This window comes from Pezoporus flaviventris, unplaced genomic scaffold, assembly GCF_033815535.1.
Source record: "Pezoporus flaviventris isolate CSIRO_AGI_PZ_B2104156 unplaced genomic scaffold, CSIRO_AGI_Pfla_v1 ptg000036l, whole genome shotgun sequence".
Taxonomy (NCBI): Eukaryota; Metazoa; Chordata; class Aves; order Psittaciformes; family Psittacidae; genus Pezoporus; species Pezoporus flaviventris.
The window spans coordinates 21,366,943-21,385,408 of NW_026892584.1; the positions used below are offsets into that span (position 1 = coordinate 21,366,943).

An 18,466-nucleotide genomic window follows, 5' to 3' on the forward strand; every position below is an offset into this window, starting at 1 on the left:
TGCCCAGTATGAATACCATACTTTTATCAAGATGAATCTGGAATGTTTCCTAGGTTATACATCTGCTTGCTCCATCTAATTTACATATCAGAAGATATGCTGACCAGGGGATATAGAGAGTAATTATATGTATTACAAGTTGTTAGACTACTATTTCTACAACTGCCAAAGACTCACTACCACCCCCTAAATCTAAATAAGCTGCTGGTTAGCTGGCTGTCAGAAGCAAGTTAGAATGCTTGTGCGCCAGATACCACTAGCTATACTGCGTTTACATGAAATCATGGACATATTGCAAGACTTGTCACATGTTAACATTTTGCCACTGACTAGAGGACAATAGCTTTTAAACGTTCTAGCATTATATATTGCACCTAAGATTTTTATCCTTTTTTATCCTATTTCTTTATTATTGTTTTTCATAAGCTATTTTCATCTTGTAAATAAGCTCTGGACAAAAGCAGTGGTAGAGGCAGATTGAAAATAAATGAGTTTCCTTTAAGGGACAGAGTTTCTTCTTACAATAACCTCTATAGCTGGTGCTCCTGTTCTGTCCAAACTTGCAGGGTCAGTGTCAAGACAGCAAAACACTACTATGTTTGTTAGTGTTGTGCTTCATAAGAAAAAGGGCATATTATAGTAAGGCCAACACTGGAGCAAGCCACCTAAATTTTGTGACTGTGAATGTGTCTTGATGCATATCCAACAGTGAAGATAATAATTGTTGAGTAGTATAATAGCTTGTACCTTATTCAAGGATTTTAAACCATTTGTTTGAAATTCAGTTATCGATAGGTATTTGTCAGTATTCAGGTCACTTGCTAGAGAAGAGCAAGGTTTAGCAAGTTTCCCCAGAGAATCTGATACAAACCTTAGTTCTCTGTTCATTGTCCCCTGTCAGGAGCAATGAAACATTATCCCAGGTCTTTTATACACACATAGATGAAATGTATAATATGATGTCAGATCAAAAATGTTTTAAAAAATCAGGGAACATGTAGTAAGTAGATGTATTGCTAAGCAGTGAATGCATGTAAGAGGTAGCCTGTCATTGTGAAGATGCACCTTGGTGCATCTGCTTAAAAGTGCACCTGTATATAAAACTTCTGGCATTAATCTGAATTTGCATTGTATTCCATACTTTGTCAAAATTCTACTTGCTACTGACTAAATGAGAAAAGTAAAATTAAAATTCTCTGACACAGATTTTTAGAAGTGTCCATTATTTTTTAATGGAAATGCACTGGATAATTTGAGCATCAGCAGATCAGTTGAAGGCATTGCTCCATCTACTCACTCACCCAGGTATTGCACACTGCCTTCAGGGCAGTAGGACACTAAAATTGCCCTTGACTGCCCTTTAAAGGACTGGTAAGAAATGTGGGATGTCCAGCAGAAATGCAGGAGGCTTCTTTTGTCCATATGTTTGAAGAGAGCAGGGCAATGTTTACCCCAGGTCTGGAGTTAGATAAGAATTTACTGTTTGATTTGATATAATCATACTGAGATTTCCTTGCTTGTTAAAAGTGCATGCTCAAAAAAGCACATTTCTGGAAAAGAGGTTTCTTCAACTAAGTGTTAATATAGGCTTATGTTCTAAACTTCAGCAGCCACTTTTAAAAAATAGTCTTTATCTTCAGGAATATATATCTAAATCTTTCCAGTTAGAAGCTTTGTCTTATACAAATCACAATTACAATAATAGGCATGATAAAAAGCCCCATAACTATGACTTCGTAAGAAACAATAGCCAATATCAAAACCTTTATAAGTGCTGATATGATGTAGCTAGTAAACTTTCATTCAGGTGATTTAGGCCATCACCTGCCTCTACTTGAGTGTAATGACTTTTACACAAAAAGCTTATGTTAGTTGTTTATTATTATATAATGTGCTTCAAAACGTATCTAATCATTTTACTTCTCCATAGCAGTTGTGAAACATGCACAGACACCCAAAGGGAAAACACAGCACTACTTTTGATAATGAAAAACATTTTGAATACTTAGGTCAAAAGAAAAGCAAGATTCAGCAAAATTCAACAATGAATCAATGACCTTTCTGTACACACATGAAGACATTATGGATCTGATCTCCTGTTACTTCCACTGGTGATGTGATATAACTGATTATGATATGAAAAAAAATAGTTGAGGACTCTACACAGTCTTGGATTAAACATAGATATATAGTCCCATATAAGCTCTGTAACCCTTGCATTCATAAGCTTTTCATCTTGCTTTTCCTTATTTAATATGGTCTTTATATTTAAAGTGTTTGGTGCAGCCATGTGATCTTATAACATCCATGTGATCTTATGGCATCCAGCTTCCAGCGTGGAATTTCATTTTAGAAGCTAAGAAAATATAAACTTTAATTTCCTCAGCCAAAAGTTAACTGAAGGTTGGATGATAGTAGAAATATATACATTTAAAAAGCTACTAATAATGCAGAACTGGGCTAACAAGATTTTAGATACTCTATTAGCTATTTATAGCTTTTAGCTATAACATAAAATTATTAAATGTACTACCTACTTTATTTGAGAACCATCCAACATGAGAAACTGTATTCATTAGTCTTTGAATCGCACAATATTAATCTAAAAATCTTAAGATCTTAGCCTAAAGATGGAATTTGGTTTTACAGGTAACAAATATATTTTAATGGCTAAAGTGCATGCAGTTAAAAGAGGGTTTTTTTCAGACTTTATAGATTGATATTTATTCTTCAATAAATGAGATGAAATAAAAGAAAAAATTAAGTAGCTACAAACATCAGATAAAGTATATCAGTGTTATTTTCTGTGATTGATTTTGATTCTGTTCCATTATTGCATTCCAGAGGCAACTTATTATTCATTATTTGCAGTACTTTTTTTTTCTTTTAATTTTCCTTTTCATAAGTTGTTTGCAAGACTCAGTAAGATTTAATGGAGATGATTCCTGAGTTATGTTACAAAGTTTCATATCTGTACTTAACTAAATCCTCTTAATAAACCCCCACAGCATTACAGATTTGTGAAGTACTATCTCAGCACAGTTTTAGAAAGATTTATTACTTGCTTTTCAGAGAGTAAATTGCCCCAGTATCCATACTTTGGTAAGAAACTAAATTGTACTGAACCTATAGAGGATATGTGCATTAGTCCAAATAACTACAGAGCTGCAAATACTGCTGATTGATAGCTTATTAAGTGCTTGTTTGAGATGCGTGCAAAAGAGAGTAGCTGCACTGGAAAAGTGTTTTTTTTTATTGGCAGTGCAATGTAATGTTATTTATTTTAGTATAAGTTTATCAGTGTGCACTACAGAGGTAATTTTTTTGTAAAAAATATGCATTTGCAGGTGTACAATGTCCTAAGAACAAGTGAGGCTGAGACCATTCTGCAAGTGCAGACTATAACGAGAGGAAAAACCTTTCATTCTTCTCCACTTCTTTTCCCTATCAAATCTTTGCAGTATCTCAACTCATATTAAATCTTACTTCTGTCTAAAGCATATAATACACTGTATATATATAGTTACCTACTTCTTCAATTAATAAAATGTAAGGAATGATCACTTAAGAGGAAAGAATACTTTGACTCCAGTATTTTAGCAGTGTTAAAATACTAAGAAACATCTGGAAGAACAGATAAAAAGAGATAAATGTTTAGCTTTGTTATGAGTAACACACTAACATACGATTAGGTTGTAATGGTTGTAACTTAGCAAAACTGTTGTATGAAATATTTTGTTTAGCATTCATTAAAAACTGCTAATGTGGTTTTTCATGGACTATATTTTTATGCATGTTATTAGTGGAATACAAATATGCAAAAAAGCAAACAGTTTGGTGTTATAATGTGAAAAGAAATTTTACACCAATCTTATTTTTAATTTGTATGGGAACGTTTTTACCACAAATTCCATATTTTAATAATACTATCCCAACTCTATTTTTTAAACTCATTTTGTCACTGTTTTGTAACAGAAACACTGTAAATATTATAGATGTGGTAAACTATTATACTTGTTTTCTTATAAATGAAATGATCTGTGCCAACACTGACAAAATGAATTAATGTGTTACTAAGGCAACAGTCACATTATATGCTTTCTCTTTCACAGTATGCGGTAGAGCATATGGTTTACTCTTAATGGAACACTAGCTTCTCATTAACATACCAGTAGCAATGTCAGAACTTACAAACCAGCATAACAGGGAAATGGAAAAACTTATAAATTAGACCCTTTCAGTATTATTGAGTAGGAAATGACTGATGTTGCAAGGTAAAATATTTAGCTAATACAGTGCCCTTTTCTGCATCTTTCTTTTATTTTATTTCCATTTATTTTTTACTTTAAAATGATTGACAGTTATCATTTTTAAAGCAACATTTCAGTATTTTTCTTTTTCATGCTGTGCTCCACATAAGCTTCCTTTTCTCTAGAACATATTAATACCAACAACGTTGGATAGAGAATTTAAAGTGCTCATTTCTACAAATGGATTATCCCTTCAGCAGGTACAGTGAAACAAATAGGAATTGTAAAATGAACCATATAGCTTCCTTGGCCAATCAGGATCATGCATGAGAAATGGATGCACCAGAGTGGTGGGTCATCCTCTAGGGCCAAAATAACGTACCAGACTTTCACTGGAGTTGTTTGCTGTTGGCTAGTGTATTAAAGCTAGTTTCCCTAACTGCAAAAGCTAATTGGTTTATGTCAAGTGAAGTATTTTATCTTTTCTACTTAATGTCTCTCAGTTTAGAAGTGTCTGTGGCAGGACAGCAGTATGTCCTAAGTACGTGCTGTAAGATGCGCTAAAATTTTATTTTCTGCTTTTACAAAGAAGGGAATTGGTTGTGAATTCTGAGTGTGATTGAATATGGCAACATCAGAATAAAAGCTCTGTGAGATTAGTATTAGTTTAAAAATCCATAACAACTATTCTTTTCCCCAAAAGTAGAAAGAAGTACTGTCATAAAAACAAAACAAAACACAATTGTTCTGCATTTCTTTCGTATCAGTACTCTTTACATCTCAACTAAGCAGTGATACAGTCTGATGACCTGGTTGTAAATGGTTGTTTGCTATCCAAGTCATTGCAGGGGTAAAACTTGAACTGCCTAAACCTGGGTCAATCCAGAGTTTCGTGGGAACTGAAATTCCAAACATTTAAAACCACAAACTGTGTGTCCCTTGGTAGACTGCAAAACATAACATACCAAAGAAAAGAAAGTGCCACATCTAAATGAATTCAGCACAACCGCAGTACTTTTACTAACAGTGAAGTCATCATTTCAGAAGTAGCTCTGTGTGATCTTAGAATCATAAGTTCATAGAGATAATAGATTATATTAAGTAACACTAGGAAGATCACCACAATCTCATCTTCTATGTTATTTAAAGAATGTAACTAGAGGCACTTTTTAGAAGTTTAAGATAGTTATATTATGCTCAGGACATGCAAAAATCTTGATTAAAAAAAATCCATGATGTGTCACTAAATATGAAAGCACAGTTAAAGTGCAATTTCAGACTTAAAAATTTAAAGTAATAAAAGACAGTTTTTTTCAGCTTAGCGTGCTGAGAATTTTCTTCTTATTCTCAGTTAGTTTTCAATCCTCCCCTTTCATTCTTATTATTTTATTTTATTTTTAAATTCTGCAATATATTATTCTGTTGTTGGTAAGGTTTCTACAACTACCAATTAAGAGCTATGTAGTAAGACCTAAGCCAAATCCATCTCTGCTCTTAGGGTTTTTAGCAAATGGTAATAATATCCACCACAAGCTGAGGGCAGAGGGAGCTGGCAATTCTTACAGCAAAGGCTCCAAAGTCAAAAAGCAAGAACTGTTTACACACAGGTGTGTGCAGTGTGTGTGTCTCTGTGTGTGTGTAAATAAACACAGTAAGGCATACTTCATTTGTGGAATCCTATTCTTCCACTGAGAGGAAGTCATCAACAAAAAAGTGTAATTATCAGACTAGCTTAGCTTCTCTTTTTTCCAGCCGTATTGTGTAGCTGCACCTGAATGAACCCTTATCTCATCTCATCAAGAATACCTAAGCTACATATCACTTTAACTTCAAGAACACAAACTGTTACTGCAATTAGTTCTATACTAATTCAGCAGTGATGTTTGTCCTCTATATGTTTTTTACTAACCAGGGGTAGTATATCCATATCATTTGTAGAATGTAAACAGAGAAGGAAAGATGGCCATCCTTTATGGCACACAAAGATAACTGCCCTAAACACAAATTGCTTGTTAACTCGCTATCCTTTCACAATCAACCTCTGCTAAAGAAGCACTCATTTTTACCATTCACCTTTGCATTTCAGTGTCATAGGAAACATACTACCATTGAACAGCACTGGTAACTCCTGCCATGTCCAGCAAAATAGAATGCAAAGTGTTGTTTATTATTTCAGTATAGACTGGGTCTTGATCTGGTCACTCCCTTGTTGGACTATACTGCTTCTAAGGGAGAAATCAGTGGCTATGAAGAAGTTGCACAATCAATTGTAATTACTTTACAATACAGTAGATGGTAATAAATGTCTCTGAATGAAGTTACTGATTCAAAGAGATAATTAAAATGTATGTCTAGCTGATCCCACTTCCTCCTAGCTTTATGTAGCCACTATGCTGCCAGTATCTTTGATTAGACAAACAAACTCTATATTTACAGTAATATTTAAAACAGTTGCCAAAATAAATATTTGGTCCAAACTGGAGAGTTACAACACTCTTCTGTTTATGGTGAGGTTCATTTACTGCAACAATGGTTTCTTTTTCCAGGAAAAACGTTTCATTGAATTTCCATTGGTGTTAAGACCTTAACACTTAGCCTAGGCATCATGCAATTCTAGATGTCCTCTTCAAGAGAGAAAAATAATTACAGAGTAAAGGAAACCAAAGTGCTTATCATTTGATCAGGTCATTGACAAAAGTGTTTCACACCTTTTTTAATGCCAAATGGTGTCTTGTACACCTGCTCAGAGTTCTTATCAGTTTTATTTGAGCAAAGTCAGTTCTTTTAAGGTTGTCCAAGGAAAAAGGTGGCGACTGTGATGGGGAGGGAAAAAGAGAGAAAGATGTGTTGCAAGCTCTTTATCTTGATCTGACTGTTTGTTTTTGTACTGATGTATGTAATGAAACAAAGGGGATTTAATCGTGGTAAATAGAAGTCTATCGGCACCCAGAGGGATCTCATTTTCTCTCTTACAAGTCTTTTTCGTTTCAGGTTGCAACATCTTTTCAGCCTATCCACGAGGCAGAGTTTCTTACCTGGGGCTTAAATTTACGAAGCACGAAGCTCTTTTGTTTTGACAGGTGTTCTTTGCTACACATCAGCCTAGCACTGGCGCTGCTGATACACAAGACAAACTTCAGATATGCTAATGACTGTAGTTACCAAAATTCTGTCAGTAATGAGTTTTATTAGCTTTCCTTGCTTATAGGGCTTAGGATAAAGTGGTAAAAACAAACTGTGCCAATAGAAGAATGAGAAAGTTGGTTGCTTGTTATGCATTGCATGGATTTCTCCAGCTTCTATAAAACCTCTGGAGTAATGGGAATACCATAAACTAGTCTGTAAGACTCAGATCATAACCTCTGGCATAGTATAGCCTCATGCAAGATGTTTCAAACATAAACAAAATGTACAGAGAAAACTTAAAATAGTTCTTTAATTATATGGCTTTCCAGCAGTTCCAGAAAGGGAAAGCCTTCTTTTTGTTGACCAGCTACCCTGTGACTAACGTATTATTTATGTGTTTTGATACTTAAGTAACTCCTAAGCGCATCATAGACAAAATTTGATGACTAAATCATAAATACCTATTTCTGTTTTGTCAATTGAATAATGTGGAGGTGATGTACATGTTCTTTAGTGTTTTAGAAGGAACTTTAAAGGCTCCAACTGTGGTTAAAAACTCTGAAGGAGCAAGGAATATTGGGCGTGGACAGAAAGTTAGGAAAAAGAAAATAGACACCTTGCTAACATTTGGCAGTTAGAGAATAGAAATTAAATGGAAGGTACAATGTAGTAAAATCTTTAGTAAATAATAATTCAATAACAATTTATTTCATTGTTCTAGTGATTTCAAACCAGTTTTAGAAGATTGACTTTCGCAGCCGCTTGACTTTCATTTTCTATGCTTGTCTTTGTACTTTGAATGAAAAGAAATTGCAGCTGTGCAAACTTGTAAGAACAAGAATGTGTCATTTCTCCGGAAGCAGTTCAGATCTCAGTGTATCTGAACTGTATATGAGAGGCCAAAATTCTAGTAACTTGGACATGATGGCATCAAATATTTTTATATGGCATTATATGGCATTATATTATATATTATATAATTATGGTTTTATTTTTCTCATATCTAATTTAAACCTACAAGTAAACTCTGGGAAAAATAGACGTTTTGTTGTCCACCAAGACACTGGCTAGAAAAGTATGTCATCCCCATTTCAAATAGCTATAAAAAATTATGTTCTTCTTAATCTTGTCACTTTGAAGAAAACTACTATGATTAGAACAATCATACAAAAACCAAGCCAACCTGAAAACAGAGTGTTTATAAACTGTAGGGTTTATAAGCCTCAACTGTCTTTTTCTTGTGGAAGAAAACTAACTTTTTTATCTGTCTGAGAAACCTGAGTATGTTAGCTTCTGGTTAGGGGGTTTTGTTTGTTTGCTTGTTTGTTTGGGGTTTTTGTTTATTTGGTTGGTGGGGTTTTTTCTGTTTTGTTTTGTTTCATTGTGTTTTGTTTTTCCTGGAAGGGACACTTAATATTTGAAAACATAATTCTGCATACACAATTGTTTGGATGGAAAATATTTGATCAGTTTTATTTACAGCTTCCAAAACCAACATTCAAGCAGGGACTCCTACAGCTTTTATTAAGGCTGTGAAAATTGGAGGGGAAATTTTGCACAGGACTACCAACACAGAGCCTACCTATGGCCGAACTCTTACATGTTATATTAACTTAGTGCTGGTAGGTGCTTATATTTCAAGGTTTCATCCTGATATTCCATGCTTAGCTCCATTAGGTACTTTGGAAGGCTGAAGAGCTGAGTGAATCCTGCTAAGATTTGACCTGTGATTCCAGAGCCTAGATGCTGGATATCTGCTTTTTAGTATAGTCATCAGCTTCTCCCAGTGAACTGGGTAGAAAGGAGAGAGGAAAGCCTTCTAACATTATCTTCATTCTGTTATTTTCTATTTAAAGCCATAGGGTTTTTTGTAACCCTACATAGTCAGATGGAGCTAAAGCCTTGCCATTTAAGTTAAAATTTACATGAAAACATATGCAAGAAGGACCACTGATACAACTTACTAAAAGTGAGTAGAGAAAGAAAGCTTACTAGGCTTGTTGGTAAATGTCTGGAGTACAGTGAAATGTGCCTCAAAGTGTGTCTATGTTAAGCTTGGAATCACTGAAATGCCTCAATGGCTTTCAGCTCCAACTTGCTCTACTGTTGGTGAACCTTTCCTGGCTGCTAGATTGGTCACTAAATCAGGTTTTGGTGATGATTATAAAGACTAAGAACTAACTGAAAAGTAGTCTAATGTACACCAATAAATGTTTTCTTTGTTTGTTTGGCTGTTTTTTTCACAACACTGAAGTTCTTGGATGCAAGTGCTGTCAGACTGAGGAATGTTTGAGGACATAGCTGCATTTCTTTGTAGGAGCTGAGGATCAGGGTCAGCAGAGTTGCAGCTTTATTCCACCATGTGGAATGATTCCCTTTTTCACTCCCTCTTCTAATCAACACTGAAACTGGAACATAAGGACAGAAAAATTATATCAGAGGGAAGTTACTGCCAGAAGTTTGCAGAACAGTTATTCCATAGGTCTTATACAAAGCAGCTTCCTACTCCTCACTGGTCTGAGTTCTTTCTACAACATTCAATCAAAAGTTCTTTGACTTGATAGGGGAGATACCTAGGATGGGATACTACAGTCTACCCTGGGGAAGAAATTAAACTGCCTATGATATCTCCTGGATTAAAAAATTAAAAAGTCTCTGTAGACCTCATCTTTGTCCTTTGCTCCTTTTATTTTCTGGATTTGTCAGTGAGAATCTGTCACCTTGTTCTTGCATTTCCTGCATACTACTTCCTTTCTGTTCCTTCTTAACTCAGGCTAACACAGTACTTTCCTTGAAGTCTCTTTACAACAGGTTTGTCCTAGTTGTTTCAAGCTTTCAGATTTATAGTGTGCTACACAATGTTTAAATAGATTTGTCTAGTTGTACTTATTTGCCGCTTTGAGGCCATGTTGTGTTCAGCCCATGCTCTCCTTGGAAAAACACAATCAATGTGTGACTCTGTCAGTGCATAGTTTCTGGAGTGTACGCTTTATAGCTATTCTCATGAGACTGCAAAATCCACCTTGATTTCAAGTCTAATCTATGTTTTCCTGCTTTCACCCTTCAGCTTTTATTTCTAGGGACTGTTGGTGCAACATCTGCAACTATAGGCTATAACTGCTATAAGCAGTGGAGAGCCATCTTCATAGCAGTTTGCCTGCAAATTGTAGGAGCTGAAATGAGAAGCTTGCAGCTGACAAGGCATCCTTCTAAATGAAGGCATCTTCTTTCCCCATGAAAGAAGAAAGCCAGATGAACTTTCATGAAGTCCACAAATAGGGAAAAATACAGAAAAGGCATTATTACATTTAACGTATCTGTTCTTTTTAAACGTGTTTGCTCTTTTCCAGAGTTTCATAGCCTCCTCCATTAAGTAGAAACCAAACCCTAGCTTAAAAAAAAGCAAGGGCAAAACTTTTGCTGCTGGGAAGTCTGATCACATCGCAGATTTGGCTCCTGAAGGGTTAAACTGTAAACCAGAAAGTTCACTTTTCAGGGAGATTCTAAGAGTTTAAGTGACAATGGGAATTTGGACTTACTGCTGGGATAGGAAGTTGGACGGCAAGGTTCAGCTCTTGTGAGGGAATCTAAGAGTAAGCCAAGAGGCCAGAAGGTTAAAGGGCAGTGCTCAGGCTTCCTATCGGTTCCAGGGACTCCAAACATTCAGGCATTCAGTGGATGGATTCCCTCATGACAATCAGATGAATGGCCAGTAGGGACACGGAAATAAAACTGATCCTGCTTTCACCTCAGTGTAACTTGTAACCCACCCTCATTCATTTAGGTGGAGGTGATAACTAAAGAATAATTCTACTGAAAGTCGCAGGCAAGAAGAATTAAAGAGAAAAACACAATTTCTCAAATGTCTTTAAGCCAAATTTCCTGTATTTTGAACTGCAAGCAGAAAGGCAGATAAAATCAGCACATGCCCAGAGAGCTCTGACTCTATTTTATCTTTTGCCATGTATGTGTGCAGTAAGCTATATTTTGCACTAAATATAGCTTTTTAGAGGACATGGTTTACTAGTTCTTCTTAGAGGACCTAGCTTAGAGGGTTTACTAAAGCTCATAGCACAAGCCTCAGTAAATTACAGCAGTAAGACTGGAAGTTAGGAAAGATGAGGAAAACTGTTGCAGCAATCATTCTGCAGTAGAAAGACTAATTAAAACCGTAACATTTATTAATGACCCCAAGCAGCTAGGCAGTATGCATGGTTCTGTGTACTGCTTTTGGTTAGGATAAAAAAAAATGTATTCTGAGTTCTGATTTGTTACAAATCCATGCACAATTTTTTTATTTCCGTTTACATTGCAGATAACAAAAAGGTGAGAATATCTTTGTTCACTATTCCATGTGTTTTTCCAGTTGCTGTTTTTTTCTCCCCAGTTCTTTAATTTTTGATAGCATTACAATACTTCTATTTCAGTTAGGTTGTTTCTATGATCAACAAAATAGCACCATATTGCCTCCTGGTCTCCTGATGATCTCTACACTAGTTTGCTTTCAGTCCCTTGTGTTTGTTTTCAATCACTGTGCCTATATATTTTACCATTTGACTGGATTTGCATTTTTTTTTGAGAAATGGCTTCTATGATTTCTGTCTTCTGTTTTAGCAGAGGAATGAAGACTTCATTTCTAGATTCTACGCGAGCACTAGCACACTTCAAGAAATTTGTCTGCAATCTTTCTTACAACAGCATTTTCATCACAGTTTTTAATGCAGACTAAATGACTATCCCTTGCATGTTTTCATACGCTGGCTTGTTTACAATAATATACATATACAGCTCCTGTCTGAACCCCACCAGAAAATAAAAATAGAGCTCTGCTTTTCTTTTCTTTATTCAGTTGTCTAAAAGTTCATCATGAAATCAATGAAAATGCAAAAAATTTTAATCTAGATGTTTTAGCCATGCCTAGAGGGACTTCTATGCCAGAGTTTGACTGTCTTGCAAACAGCTTACTGCAATGCTTGTAAAAATCTATTTTTGACTGTTTCTGTTTACATTTGCAGAAGACAAAAGATTTATTCATAATCTCATATGCTGTGGCATATGAGAAATGCAAGTTTGACAACAGATATCAGTAACAAGGGATTTTTTTGTTCAATTGTTTTTTTGGCAGGAAGTGATGGGGGAGGCATAAAAAAAAGAAAAAAACGAAAAAAACTGTAAACACCAGATCTATATAATGAATCTTTTAAACCAAAATACATGAAATTTAGCTCCCTGGGTGCTGAAGCAATATATATGAGACTAGTTACTATGATTCACAAAGAGACATCTTGCCGTTTAAGTACATTTTCTGCTACAGCAGCTGTTTTGATTCATAATCTGTGCTATAGCAAGGTTTATTTTAAAATACCAAGCAGGGGACAGGGCATTCAAACATCAATTACTTAACTGAGAGAATTCAAAACCTGAAGTGCTTGAAACTGAAATGAAACACATGGCAAATATTTAGCTTCCTGTCACACAAGGGATCTGATCCTGCAAGCTGCATGAGTGTAAAACTCCAGTTTGTCTGCAGTCAACAGGTGAAATTCTGACATTATTGTCATCAACTGAAATCTTTCCATCAGCTTCTATGGGACTGATTTGACCACAGAGATGTTCTCTGACAGAGGAAGGGTAAGGTCCCTGAGTCTTTAAGTTCTTGTAATTTTAAGTTGGATTCCCTACAGGCTTGTAAATGTAAAATCACTTCATGCTGTTCTTTGGAAGTGCTGGAAGAATGACAAAGAGTGTCATACCTTCAGTCTCCGGGAAGCAGTGTTTGAATATTTGCATTCAACTCTTGCAACTATAATTCGAGCCAGTCCACATCAGCACTTCTTTGAGAATTTGCATTCAGTTCTTCATCCAACTCAGTTGCAACCTATATATAAAAAAAAAAAAAAATCCCAAACCAAACAACAATAACAAGAAAACCCCAACACCCCCCCCCCAAACACCAAATAAACAAAAACCCCTAAGCAAACACCCCCCCCCCCAACCCCTCACATATATGGACATATATATATATATAAAAATATATCCCTGTATCATCTCAATCTCTTTCCCAAAGCAATATATAATTTTATCAGGGAGGAAAATACTGGCCAGTAACTGTTAGCCTCTTCCTGTCTTTGGTAAATCAGCACAAGTTTTGATTTGCCAAACCAAAGCGTCACCCCCAGTCACACAGCATGCAGGATTCTTTCGCCATGCCTTAGATCACTCACATGTGAGGACTGCCTGGAAAAATGACTTGCAGGATCGGGCTCAGACAACACCTGGAATTGTCAAAGCGTTCAGATATACAGATGGTTGAGGGGAACCTTTACGTGGCGCTGAAATTATTTTGTTAAGGGTGCCATCTCCTGGTAGCAATTTGCTGAGCTAATCTTTGCCCCACAAACTTGTTAAAATACTTATACTTTCTATTTTGATACCATAACACTGAAGAGAGGAAAACAATAAAGATTGTTTTGGCTGCTAATTTTGGGTTTTATTATTTAGTAAGGCACATTAAAATAGGAAAGGCAGCCCTTACTAAACAGTGGTGCATTTTAGAACACAACTTGCTGGTTATAGACCTGGTGCTTCTTGAAAAGATTACATTTTTTCCCACTCAAATTGCTTTCACTTATTTCTTTCATAAGTATCAAACAATATATAACTGAATAAAGGTAGATGATATACTAACAGAAGGTGATGGTCTGCATATCCACACAGATCCTAACCAACCACATTTTGGGGAAGCAATAGTGCAGTTCACAGTGGGTTCAAGAATGTTCGAAAAAGAAGCAAGGGAACGGTACACTGGAAGAGACTGGTGCTGTGCCTAAGTCAGGAAGACATATGCCTCAAATTTTTAATGGATGGGACTAGTATGTTTGAATGTCATGTTCAGAGCCTTGCAAGGGCTCACTTTGCAGGAGATCTAAGAAATAAAGTGTTGATATATTTGGAAATACTAAGACATTACAATGGAACATGTAAATGTCTAAGTAATGGATCTAATTACTGGATATTATACTGAAGAAAAATGTTTTACTGAACTTACCCAATAATTTATTTCACTGATACAAAGCATTAGTACCTTTGTACCTCCTTCTGGAGCTCTAGTTCTGTTCCTGTTCTGCTTCTGTTATGCTCAGACTTTGCTGTTACTTTGAAAAAATATCTCAATGATTTTTATGTACAGAAAGAATTTGTAACAGGAGTGATGGCAGTCTGTCCTTCACAGGCTTCTGTAAGTTTGCAAAGTGCTTGTATACTAGAAAGCTCAGAACCACACAGTAGATAATCTAACTTGTAATACTACCCTTGTAAATAGGTAAACTTCTTAGTGATGCTGAATTTGGCTTTTACTGTACTTACATTTGATACATGAATTCTTGTAGGATAACAGGGCAGCTATCTTTTTGCAAGCATAAATAGACTCCAAAATGAATGGATAAGCTTCACTTACAAGTGAGAAAGGGCATACATTCTGTGTAAGGACTTTGCAGCTGCAGATTCCATTTTGATGCAACATTTCTTTTTCTTCACATTCCTATGCTTGGAAACCAGCATCAAACTTACTCTGTTCTCCACTTGAACAAAGTTATCATACTCCAAAGTTTAACCAACCAACACCTCTGTCTTTCCCCAAGTTTGCCTCTGACTGGAAGAAAGCAGTCTGGTATTTTCATTTGCTAGCTATTTACCTGTATTTTTGCGAGCTCATCCTGTTGCTATGTAGCATCTTCTCAATCTTCGCAGCTAAACACAAGACAGAGATGCAAAGGTAACCAGTACTAAACTGGCCGCCTCAGAACTGGCCACAGCTGGTTTGCCCTAGCAAACATAAAGATCCTTTACCAGAAGGGCTTTGGTGGAAACAGGTCTTATTCAATAAGTACATAAAGGAGCACAATCATGGCCAGGTTTGGGAGAACTCACAGAAGAATCACATAGGAAGATATTCCAGGGGAAGAAACCATTTCTATTCACATGCGGTACCTCATGTGCAGCCAAACTGAAATGGTAACAAGGGAAATGAGGAAAAGGTTACTACAAGTAGTGTATGGACTACAACACAGCAATTTGTGAGGGAATGGAGCATTGAACTGCACATCTACAGGAAAAGGTCAAATTATGTAAATTGCAGAATATTTATTTGGGGAACTTTAATGGTGGATAGATGTGAGCTACACACTAAATTGCTCAATACGGTAAGGTATCCAGTTGCTTGTGTAAAAAACTTAGCTGAAGATAGACTTTGAAAAAAAACAGAATTAGGAGGAGATTACAGTCAAAATGGTGAATTACAGAGCAAAATGTCAAAGCTTTCAATATATACTGGGGGCCAGATACTGAACAGTTTGAAAGCAAGAGTGGTGGGACCAACCAGGAGGAGTATCAAGAAGTATAAAGTAATCAGGAAAAGTCTAAGAAAAATAATCGGCTCACATAAATTTTTAGGTGGTTTTATACCTTACCTTTCTTTTTGCATCCCCAGTTGTTCAAAAGGACTTTCAGGATCTCATTTATATTCAAATAATTTAAGGATTTTTGAATGCAAGCTAACCTTTTTATTTCACAGAGACTCTTTGCATGATAGGTTAATTACCAATTAAAGGGCTAATCATTTCAGTGAATGTATTTGAGTAATATACCTTACTATTGCCTTATTGACTAATGCTTTTGAGCAGAAAGTGGGGCATTCAGCACCCTATCCATTCAGCACTATTTTAAAATGTAGCTGGAACTGGCAGCCAGTCCTAGCTTGGCAGCACCACACTGTGAACTCTGCTGACTAGAAGCTGCCAGAAGTACTATATCAATTCCTAAATGCTGGCCATCTCCTTCTATATTTAAAAAGAAGTTATTGCTTTGTTATGGAAATCTAAGGCAGAGGAGAAATTTATTGTTCGGAAACAGGGAGTAATTAGGAGGAGTGGTAGAAACTCTGAGACATTATATCATCAGACAGGAGGAGACTTAGTACCTATCTTATAATGAATTACTGTCTTTTCACATTAAAAATGACATAGTAGACTGAGTATTACGTACTTGGTATATGCCTAAAGCTTTGTAAAATCAGAGCAATCACTAACTGATCTAGAGAAAAGCCTCAGGCCTTGCTTGCATCTGTCAAGGAGCTTATTTACGCAGCTATCTAAGATGACCAGTAGGTGGCAAGGTACACAAATGCACAAAGCTGCTGCTCTGTCTGAAGAGCTGCAAACTGTGTGAGAAGTACTTAGCCGGAAGCCTGAATGGACTGTGACAGCAAAAGCCATCCCTGTGCTGAAAGATGGCCTCTAGCGTTTCAGCATTTTCATTTTTCTCTAAGGATGATTCCTTATTAAATATTTCAGTTTTATAATAAAGTCTGCACTGAGTTTGAAATCGGAAGTTGTTAACAAGTATCTACTATAAAAAGCAAAAGTATGAAAAAGATATTGCGAGGGGACTAAAATCACACCATCCCTTGTTTCCCAGTTATCATGCAAATCATACAACAAAAGGTCTGGTTACTGGATGGCTCAGAAAATTAACAGTACCCTGGCGTTTTTGTCTTTGACCATTGTTTTGTGTTCAGTCTAGGATGGTAATAGCTCCCCACTTAGCTAAAAAGAAATAACTTTGGTGGTTTCAGGCAAACACATGAATGTCCACATCATAAAATGTTAGCAGCTACTTGGCAAAGTAAGTTGAAAAGGAAAGGTAAGGCTTTGTCTGAATAGGGAAGCTGTGCTACTTATGTGAATTTAGTTAGCGAATTTAGTTAACATGATATTATTGTTTGGATCTAATCATAATTGTATACTTATTTCTGTATTTAGCCTCTACAGCTATAAGAGACTTTTGTGCTTATATAAATAGGTCTACTCTAGGGGCTGTGCCAACAAGATTTCACTGGTGAAAAGCACCAGCTTAGCCAACAAAAGAGTACAAATCTTGAGAGAGGATTAGTAGTAATAAATTAATAATTTCATCACCCTTAAGGCTATGAATACATGACTAAGTCTGTGCAAAACAAATTAGACATGGAGTATGCAGACCATCATTTTAAATATCTGTGATAGAGTTTATTAAGCATGAAAAATACTGCAGTATTTATGATCCTAATTCTGTACAATCTGCACTACCTAGCCTTCCTATTCTGTTATCTCCTTCCCCAGAGCCAAGCAGGTATTATCTTCATAGGCTGGCTGTTGTAACAGTGGAAGGGCTGTTAGGCAATCTTCTTCCTTCTGCCCAGAAGCCTCCTCAGCCTCCTTTCGAGCAAAAGCATTGCAATACTGCAATACTAACAATCTGCAGTAAATCTGGATCCAGAGGTCTGTGAGATGCAAAAGTAACTGGGTGCCTGCAAAGGCCTGTGCAAGGGCAAAGGGCCTTGAGGCTTTTAGATGGAAGAGGGTGTTCCCTGCCCCAGGTACTGAACCCTTAGCTACAAGACGCTTCCAGGGACAGGCAAGGCCAGTTTTGACTGGCAGACTGTGAAATAAGAAGCAGAAGAAATCATAGTCCTAGTACAGTCGCTGACACCTCTACCCTCTTGATCAGAAGAGTAAATTGTGTCATGCAACTGTGCTTTTTTTAATATAGCACTAGGAAGGATTTAAGTGCTATCATGCATCTGTGACACACTAGCCTATTCATATGTGCATTTTTATTACATTGAACTGCAACATTGTTTTCTCAATATTGACTGGGAGGTGCTCCACATATTGCACAGGGAAAGGAGAGTCACAGGTGCAGTTTTATGTCATGTACTATGAAACTATATCCTACTTTGTCATAGTACTTTCTTAGCAACGTACTAAGAGGTTTGTGCTGAATGAGCTTGGAAACCCAGGGATCTGCCATGGGTAGGTAGTGCTTGTTACGAGGACTTCAGGGGATGTGCCTTTACCCAGCAGCCAGCATGCAGACACTGTGACCTGTGAGGCACCGGTGGTTGTAGCTGCAGGAAGTCTGTGTATTTACAAGTTCTTTAAATGTTTGACAAAAACGTTTCTTTGTAAATGTATTGCAGTTCCCACTTCACACACACAGCGTAGCCTTTACCTCCCACAGAAAATCCCATCTAAGGGTGCATAATCTTTGGA

The 18,466-nt window shown here is 36.4% G+C and overlaps 1 long non-coding RNA gene across 1 annotated transcript in view; it reads right to left on the bottom strand.

Moving 5' to 3' along the window:
• Nucleotides 1-13,254, bottom strand: part of LOC133274770 (uncharacterized) — an 85,908-nt gene extending 72,654 nt beyond the window's left edge. The window contains exon 1 of the long non-coding RNA XR_009745250.1: nt 13,130-13,254. This is a non-coding gene — a long non-coding RNA (uncharacterized LOC133274770). The remainder of the gene's footprint in view (nt 1-13,129) is intronic.
• Nucleotides 13,255-18,466: the final 5,212 nt, after the last annotated feature.